Source organism: Chenopodium album, chromosome 2 (genome assembly GCF_948465745.1).
Source record: "Chenopodium album chromosome 2, dcCheAlbu1.1, whole genome shotgun sequence".
In the NCBI taxonomy this organism is placed as follows: Eukaryota; Viridiplantae; Streptophyta; class Magnoliopsida; order Caryophyllales; family Amaranthaceae; genus Chenopodium; species Chenopodium album.
The window spans coordinates 17771134-17780593 of NC_137835.1; the positions used below are offsets into that span (position 1 = coordinate 17771134).

Genomic DNA, 9460 nt, shown 5'->3' on the forward strand with positions numbered 1-9460 from the left:
AATGAATTTGAAACCGGAATGTAAGCAAGTTCTGTGGTGCCATGTACTAGCCACCCATCCCGCTAAAATCAACACGATCATGTTCAATTAAACATTACAAACATGGGAGCAGAGATAACAAGATTAAAATTAGATGTGGCCATCTTGAAGTATAGAAAAGAAAACAATGCACAAGCTTCACAGTAGAAAATAGACCAAAAACTTGCATTAAGATTTCCAGTAAAATCTACAACTTCATTGTGACAATTCATCCCAATAAATAAAAACAGAACAAGCTCAGCAGAACTAGTCCCGAGCTTATCATTCTCTTCTACAAACCATTCGAGTACCAGCAAACGACTAACAAACAAGTCAATAAAATCCTAAATTATCAGACTTCATCCTCATGAAGAAGCATGTTAGGGATACCTTTACTAACAGGGAACTTACGGCCAGTTTCAGGGCAAACAAGAGCGCCTTCTTCAAGGTGAATCTCAAGGAGCGCATGGTGGAACTTGGTGAGAAAATCTTGAGAGTCAAGTAGAGAAGGATCAACATCTTCAGGCAATTCAGAATATCCCAGGGTCTTGGCAGCTTCAACAAAGGGCTTCCACTCGATCTTGGTGAAGATGTTCTTAAGGAAATCTGTATTCATATCGACCTCTTTCTCCACCACCTTCTCCGCCTCTATCTTTAAAGGGAACCCGTCTGTTACCCCTTTAATGTTTGAAGATAGCATGTTGTGTGTCAATAGCCTCATCTCAAATTCTGTATGCCAGCAACAAAGTCTAATTCTTCTAACACAAAAATGCAAACATCCAAACTTATTTTAGATAGTCATAACCACAGAAAAAAAACATAATCAGCCAAGTAATCGAATTCATCGAGTAATCAAGTTATTCGAGTAATCGAATTCATCGAGTAATCAAGTTATTCGAGTAATCATCTCTGAGCTAGGCAAACAGGAGAAGCCGCCTAGGGCCTGAGGAGGAAAGGTTCATTTTCATACTTCTGTCCTACAATCAGGCCCGTCCCTGAGGCAGGGCAGGAGGGAAAAGAGCTCTGATTTCATAGTTAAATCCTAACATTAAAGTGTTGTGCAATACATTAACAGCCAAATTTGATTCATAATTATAGGGATATTTGATTCAATTATCGATCTCATAATTTCAGAGATATTTGATATGATGATAACAAATACAAACAACTTACCTCAGAAGTTGCTACAATGGGGATACAAGAACTAGATTCAACGGAGAACGCCAACTGCGCTTCAATGGAGAACGTTGAGTGCGCTTCAATGGATATCTCACTAATCTGAGAGAAAACAATTCTATGGATCCCTTATGACCCGTTAAGGCCGTCATAGTTATTAAACGGATAGATCCGTCTAATAATAATAAATAAATGGATTGAGTCTTTATATGATCGTCCAATTATTGGATAGCGCAGACCTTTTTAAGGGTTTAGAGTAAGGGGGGTGTTAAATACCGCCAACAATTTTTATCAAAATCGCCAACATTTAAGGTGAATGGACACCAATACCCTTACTATACCCCCACCCCATCTTCCTCTTTCTCTTTTATTTTTTTTCTCTCTCATCACAATACCACATCCAAACCACCATCAACCTCAAATTGAGGTTGTACATCAGAGGTGAAGAGAAGTGGTGGCCGGACGTGGAAGGACAACAACGGTGAGGATTGGAGGTGATGAACCGGCATCACGGTGGTCAAAATTGAAAAACCAGTTCGTCACTTTGCTCAGTTCTTGTTTTTAATAATCTCCGGCGCTCACCATGGTCAATCGGCGTGCAAAATCGGTCACCCGAGACGGTAAATGGTTTTGGATGTCGGTTTACCGTGGTCAATCGGCACCCAAAACCGGTCACCCGGGACGGTAACCGGTTTCCAGCGTAGGTTACCATGGTCAACCGACGCTGGAAACCGGTTACCGTTCTGGGTGACCGGTTTTGGGCGTCGGTTGTGCTGGTTGCCGGATTTAAATGAAAATCACCACCCTCCCGCCGACGTGGGAAGGTGGTGGATTGTTTATCCGATGGCTGATGATTGTTGTTGGTCCGATGGTTGATGATTGTTGTTGGTTCTTTTGGGATTTCGGCCTCAAAAACAATTTGGTGCCTTGGTGCAGTGGTTGTAGTGGTATGGGCGGTGGTCGTGGTGGCGTGAGTGGTGGGTGGCAATGGTGGTTGCTTTTGTGGTGGTTGAGTTTGAGTTTGAGGCTTGATTGATGCCTTAGGAGAGAGAAAGCAAAGTGAGGATGAGTAAGGGTAATTTTGTCCATTCTTCACTTTTGTTGGCGGTTTGATAAAAAAAGCTGGCGGTATTTAGCAATCTTGTTAGAGTAAACCTGTTTTAAAAAGTACGGAACATAGAGTGTTAGTTTAAAATTTACACTTCCTTTTCCCAAATTCTAGGGTAGCTAACACGCGCGATGCGCGTGCCATTGCTAGTCATATTTGGAATCTATTTCGGTTTAACCTTACATCACAAATTTAATGATTGACAACATAATGAAATAAAATATATAAATAAATATATTTAGGGGTATCAATGTTCACACATTAATCTTAAGAATTAAAAATGAAGAGGTAATAATCATAGTGCGGGTAAATAAGTAAATAAACATTTTAAATGGTACAATTGTCCAAACACTATTCATCAAAAAAACTTGTACATAATAATGAGGGTATGTATGTAAATACACATTTTGAATGGTATAATAGGCATAACATTATTCATAAGAATAATCTTATACTTTTTATAAGGAAGGGATTATCATCACTAGAGTTGTACACAATTTGGTCTAAACCGTAACCAAAGCGATTTGGTTTGGTTTGCGGTTTGGAAAAATACGGTTTGGTTTCGATATTTGGGGAAATACGGTTTGCGGTTTGGTTTGGTTTTTCAAAAATTATAAACCAAACCAAACCGTAAACCTGTAAACCGCATTTTAATATTTAAATAATTTTTAAATAAATTAAAATAGTTATTATATATTATAAAAAAATAAAAAAAAAACAAAAACAAAAAAACATGAAAAATCATTAGAAGACTATACGGTCAGTATACTACTATACTCTATACTCAATCTCAAATATCAATACTTAGGTCATATAATTATAATGTAGTATGAATTATTGTTCTGGACAAATGTATTATGTTTTTTTCAACTGTTAATTTGTTATGTAATATTTTTATTATGTGTTATTGTGTTAGCACTTAGCACTTGATTAGTTGGTTGTTATTTTTATTAAAAATTTGTAGTAGAATTTAATCCGTTTGGCTAATTATTTGAACTTTATTATAAATTTATTAATATTTGACAATTTTTAGGAAAAAATGCTGTCTCATCATAAACCGCAAACCAAACCGCACCAAACCGCATTATTACAGTTTGATTTGGTTTGGTTTCAATACTAATATGGTTTGGTTTGGTTTGGAAAATTGACCAAACCGTATTTTACGGTTTGGTTTGGTTTGGTTTAGACTCAAACCACACCAAACCAGACCATGTTCACCCCCTAATCATCACTCACCAATGCTTCTATAATTTGTCTTAAATTTCAAAATTTAAAAAAAAAATTGTATAAATTGTTTGTAAGTTTTTTTGTTTTTTTTTTTCTTAAAAAAAATTTGAAAACGACTAAAATTACATTAATTAAATTGAGTTTACAACAAACGAAAGGAAAGTATGGTAACACAAGTCAATTACAATTTATCATGTGTTTAGGATGAGTTTTCCTCAAAGAAATGTGGTTAGGATGACTGTTTTGTCATGGTCATTATGGCAAACTAATATTGTCGTGTGAAGTGTGAACTATGCAATTGTATAGGTAGTGTTAACTTTGCGGTAACATTGTATGAGTTGGTTAGTGTTCTGTGTAAAACGGAAATTGTTAGTGAATAACTTTGGAAGTGACAGCTTTAATACCTATATAATCAGATGATATTACCCCCTCGCTTTACAACAGACCATGAAACACTAGTAAAGTTAGAAGAAAAAATCTAGAATATCCTGTATACTAATGTAATCCCACGTATTTTTAAATATTTTATAGATGAAAATTTATTTTATTTATAATATTTATTTGTTATTTTTCATAATTTAATTTCAAAAGTTTCAAATTATTAATCTGGGTCGAAAATTATTTGAACAAATTATTTTATGCACCTTTATTCTACAATTTATGTCCAATCACACAAGCCTAACCCATTTGTTTACTTAGGGCCTGTTCATATTTACTTATTTTCAGTTTAGTTCAGTTCAGTTCAGTTCAGCTCCAATCAATTCAGTTTAGTTCAGCTCCAATCAGTTCAGTTCAGTTCAGCTCTTAATTTCCCTCTCTCTTAAAATATTCATTTCAGCTTAGTTCAGTTCATTTCAGTTCAGTTCAGCTCCAATCAGTTCAGTTCAGTTCAGTTCAGTTCAGTTCAGCTCCAATCAGTTCAGTTCAGTTCAGCTCCAATCAGTTCAGTTCAGCTCAGTTCAGTAAATATGAACAGGCCCTTAATCGACTCATTATTTTTATGAGGCCCAATCTTCCTATTTACCCTACAATTCTCTCCTATAAATACCCCATGAATCCCCAAAAAATTCTCACACAAAAAGGTTAGGGCCTGTTCATATTTACTTATTTTCAGTTCAGCTCCAATCAGTTCAGTTCAGTTCAGTTTAGTTCAGTTCAGTTCAGTTTCATGCATTTTAATTTTTCAGTACAGTTCAGTTCAGCTCCAATCAGCTCAGTTCAGTTCAACTCCAATCACTTCAGTTCAGTTCAGTTCAACTCCAATCAGTTCAGTTCAGTTCAGTTCAGTTCAGCTCAGTTCAGTAAATATGAACAGACCCTTAGTCTTATTTTCTTTCTCCTTAGTTTTATTAATTTGTGTAATTATAATTATTGATTTATGGGTTTTGATTTTATTGTTTGAAATTAATTTAATTAGTATCAAACTTTATTTTGATGATTAAACTTTATAATTTCATATTTTATAAGTGTCATAATTTTCAGATTTTGTAAATTTTATAACCTAGGGTTTTTAATTATTGAAAATCATGATTTTAGGGGTTTTATGAACAATTGATATAGGGCTTTTATAATAATGATGTTTTGAAATTTTGGTGATTATAACTAGTGATTATTTTAACTTAATTCCAGTTTATTTTGAACACTTAAATTCGGGTTTTAATTTTTAGATTTCCGTTCATTAATATTAATCCCATTTTAATCCCAATCAGGTTCTGAACTCATCCGATTTTGATGAAAAAGTAGTGTTTTCATGTGGAAACAACGTTTTAAGAAAGACTTGTTACCTTTGGTAGTGAGCATCACCCTCTCGTGACCAAATTCAGCCTCTAAATATGATTTTCGGGCAGTTTTTGATTTTAAAAAGTTATTTTAATACTTAAAATATTATCCTTGAGTTTGATTAATAAAATTAATTATGTTTAAAGTTAATTAAGCATAAATATATGTTTTTATTGAAGTTTTAAGTGTTGGAAATAGTTTCTAAGTATTACTTTTGATGTTTTATAAAGAGGGTTTAATCACCCATTAAAAAGGGAGATTATTAGGGGTTTTTAAATAATTTTCAGATTTTTATTAGACTTTGAACTTGCTGTAATTTCATGTATAAGAGTGTATTTTAAGATTTTATGAAGAAAATTTAAAGAACTATGTATAAGCCTTTAATTTTAACTAAAGGGAAGGTTTTAAAGTGATGTTTGATTTGGATTTTGAAGGTTTTAAAGTAAGTTAGTATTGCTGTAAATTTGATTGATTGGGTATTGATTGAGATGTTATTGTTTGGTTTAGGAGAGGAGTTTATTGAAGGTGATTTCTAGATAGTAAAGCGGTATACCAATTCGTTTATTCAAGGTACATACGAGTTACGAAACCTTGTTTTTAGGTGCATGTTTAAGGACGGATCGAGAACTTAGTATCATGTATAGGATTGACTGGGTTAAATTGTTTGGTTATACATTGTGAATTTCAAATGATGTGCACTAGTTTATAATGCAAGTATTATTTGTGCTCTAATTATTCAAGGTGCGCTTAAAGGCAAAGGTATGTGATTGGTGTAAAGATTAAATTATTACTCATTCATGATTATGCAAACAGGATGAGTAAAGGAAGGATTTAAGTCTTATAAAGACGAGGTTAAGGTTTTGGGGTGCCTTATGCACTCAAGGTGTTTATACACCGAGGTAGTTAAAGGAATAAATAATAAATGTTGCTTGTCACTAATAAATCAAGAATTGAAATTGAAAAGTTGTTTTACTTGATTGAATTGATATTGGATTGATTGTATTGTTTGCATATGAGTCATCACCAAGTCTAAACCTGTAAATCATGTAAAGTGCAAGATGGATGAGCAATAAAACTCTGGATTGGTGCACTTCTGGAGTAATGACAATCAGGGGTTGGGGTACACGGGGTATTAGCCGTGTACTTTTATCGAGGTCGTCTGATCTACGAGTCTCCTATTTCAATTTTTTTTTTTAAAACTAGGAGTTAGGTGAGATCTCATACTAACTACGGTCACGGAGTCGTGCCCGTGGTCGTTGGATGTTTATTGATGTTTTCGAAAGGAGGCATGGGGTTTTTCTTTTATTGATGTTCCAAATGGAGCATGATTTGGACAACCTTGTCTATTGCGTAATCCAATGAATAAAAATAATGATTTACCTATTATTGAGTCTTAGTTATATAAATAGTTGAGTCATGTGTCGAGTCTATAAACTAATGATGCGTGATGATGGATTATTAGTAGCATGTTAAGGATTTCTTTTATGTTTTGCAGCTTGTATGTACTCAGCTTTGCTGATTGCGTGCTTTGTGTGTCTTTCTTTGGTCATGGCCTTCGCCTTTCAATGACGCTGTGACGATCCAATTTTTACACTTGTAATATTGGGGAACAGATTAACCACAGGTTCTTACACATGCAACATTCGCATCAGGGTTGTGGGATCTTGAGTGGAGTGTTGGTTACTTTTCTTATTTTATTTGCTATTTACATTTAAAGTTATTTAAACTCAACTTTACTTTCATACTATTTCTATTGGTTTAAGTTTTGAATAAGGGCCTTAAGGGTTCCAAGTTGTAAGATTTAATTTGGTTTTGGTTATTGGTTTTGAAACCTATATATATTTGTTTTAGTTTTTCCGCTGCTATTTTCTGATAAAGCCTTAACGTTTGAACACGTGGTGGTAGGATGCCAGTAATTCTCTTGGAATTGTTCAGGTTATTCACATGTTTAAAGAGAGAATTATTGGGGTGTTACAACTAAGATGATATGAACTAGGGTCATACAAACGCTTCTTCATTGCCTCAATCACCACCATATTATCACTCTCAATCTCGATGCAACTCACACCCTTGTGTCTAGCAATCTTCATGCCCTAAAATACCGCTTTCACCTCTGCAAACTTAGTCTCTCATTTTTCACTCCACTACACCCTTGTGTCTAGCAATCTTCATGCCCTAAAATACCTCGAACTTTGGGGGGTCTTCTTTTTCTTCAATCCTTAACCGGTCAACAAAAGTCAATGACCTATTATATCAGGTCACTTGTTACGTGTCAAGTCCTGATTGGTCTAAAATTTAAAAAAAAAAAAACCAAAAACAAAAACAAAAAAAACAAAAAAAATCAGAAACCCAACCAACCTCCCCTCCACACCGTCCCACCCTAACCCCCACCAGACCACCACCACTGCCGAGTCTACCGCCGATCGCCGACAGCCAATCTTCCCACCACTACCACAAAAATAGGAATAAGTAACACACTATACACAACTGTCAAGTTACATAGGCGTTCTCTAGAATTATACAGAGCGCCTATGTAAGATGAACGCTTAGTATATTAAATCTATAGAGCGCCTATCAAAGTTAACCGCTCTATTTGATACATGCAAAATTTTAACTAGACAATATAGAGCGCCTCTCTTAGTTAACCGTTCTATAAGTATTAACAAAAAAAAAAAAAAAAAAAAAAAAAAAAAAAAAAAAAAAAAAAAAAAAAAAAAAAAACTAACTGTGTATACCACTAAGTCACTAACCCTAACTTCTTTCCTCTCAATCAAGCCGTCACTTCTCTAATTTCTTATTTCATTCCACAACTCCCTCCTCTAACCCTTACTCCTTCTTTGAGTTCTCTCTCCTCTAAGTTCTAACTTCATCCCTCAATTACACCATGTTCTATTGCCATCATCACCTCCAAGGCTCCAACCTGCAGTAGATTAAAGCAAATCAAAACCCTCGTTTATCACCATCATGGCAACCCCTTCAACCTTGGTTTGTCCGCGGTGGGTTGATCTAATTCTTTCCACGAACTAACACCGTCAATCGAGTCGGAGAACCCTAATTTTGTGTTCGAATTTCGATGTACAAATGTTGCAATAAAACTCATTGAGAAGTGTATAGATGCAATAAGGTATATCAAGATTAGTCTCATTTGTGTTCTAATTTCAATGTTCAAATTCGTTTTTTGGCTGTTTTAAAGTGATTGATATGATTTTTTTTGGCTTATTTTCCGATCTAAAGTTCATGATTTCATTCTTTTTCAGATATCTGATCTGATTTTCATTTTAATATTTCGTTTTACTTCTCAATTGTTTTAGATCTGTGGGTTTTTGGTGCGGTTTCTCATGGGTTTGGTTTTCAAGTTATAACCTCTGATTTTATCAATTTTCTATTGATATTTTACTTTAGATTTTATTCTAATTTGAATTTCTGTTTTTCACTTTATCATTTCGTTTTAAGTATCCATTGTTAATTTTAAATCTCAAACTTCTAATTTACACCTTTAGATTTGGTTTAATTTTTATTTTTTATTAAGTAAATTGGAGTACTCACAATAGAAATAATTATGTATCGTTTTTTTTAATTGCGGTGTTGGTTCTTGGTTGTTGTTTTGATTTTTGGGTGGTTGATTCGTGAGCAGGGGTGTGGGTTGCGGCTGCTCTGATTAAAGTGGTGGTTGTCTGAATTGTTGCTGGATAAATAGACGCGGGTGCAAAGGAGGTGGTTGTATCGCTGATTGGGGCGGTGCTCGGAGGTGTTGCTGGCTTTTGGTGTTAAATTAACTGATAATAGCAGTGGTGGTCGTCTAAAATTGTACTAGCATTAAAATTGTTTTATAATTCATTATGGTGTTTTTATTAATTTTCCATGTGTACTATAGCTTAATTGTATCAATATTCCTTTTTTTTTTTTTTAATGTAATTAATATTTCGTATGATTTTTTTTATTAAACTAACAATGTAATCAAATGCGATTTGAGTATCATACTTCGTATATACAAGTACTAGTCTTTTATTTATCACTAAATGCAGTTATTATTGTTATTACTAATTATTAATTAATTAATAAATATTATTATTATTATTATTATTATTATTATTATTATTATTATTATTATTTTTTAATAAAAAAAGGAAAACAAAACTGTCATCTATTATA

At 33.9% G+C, this 9460-nt stretch overlaps 1 long non-coding RNA gene across 1 annotated transcript; it reads left to right on the plus strand.

Moving 5' to 3' along the window:
• Positions 1-7798: 7798 nt before the first annotated feature.
• LOC145583901 (uncharacterized) lies at positions 7799-9216 on the plus strand. Its single transcript, XR_014100321.1, has 2 exons — positions 7799-8432; positions 8943-9216. It is a non-coding gene; the product is annotated as an uncharacterized LOC145583901 (long non-coding RNA).
• The last annotated feature ends 244 nt before the right edge of the window (positions 9217-9460 follow it).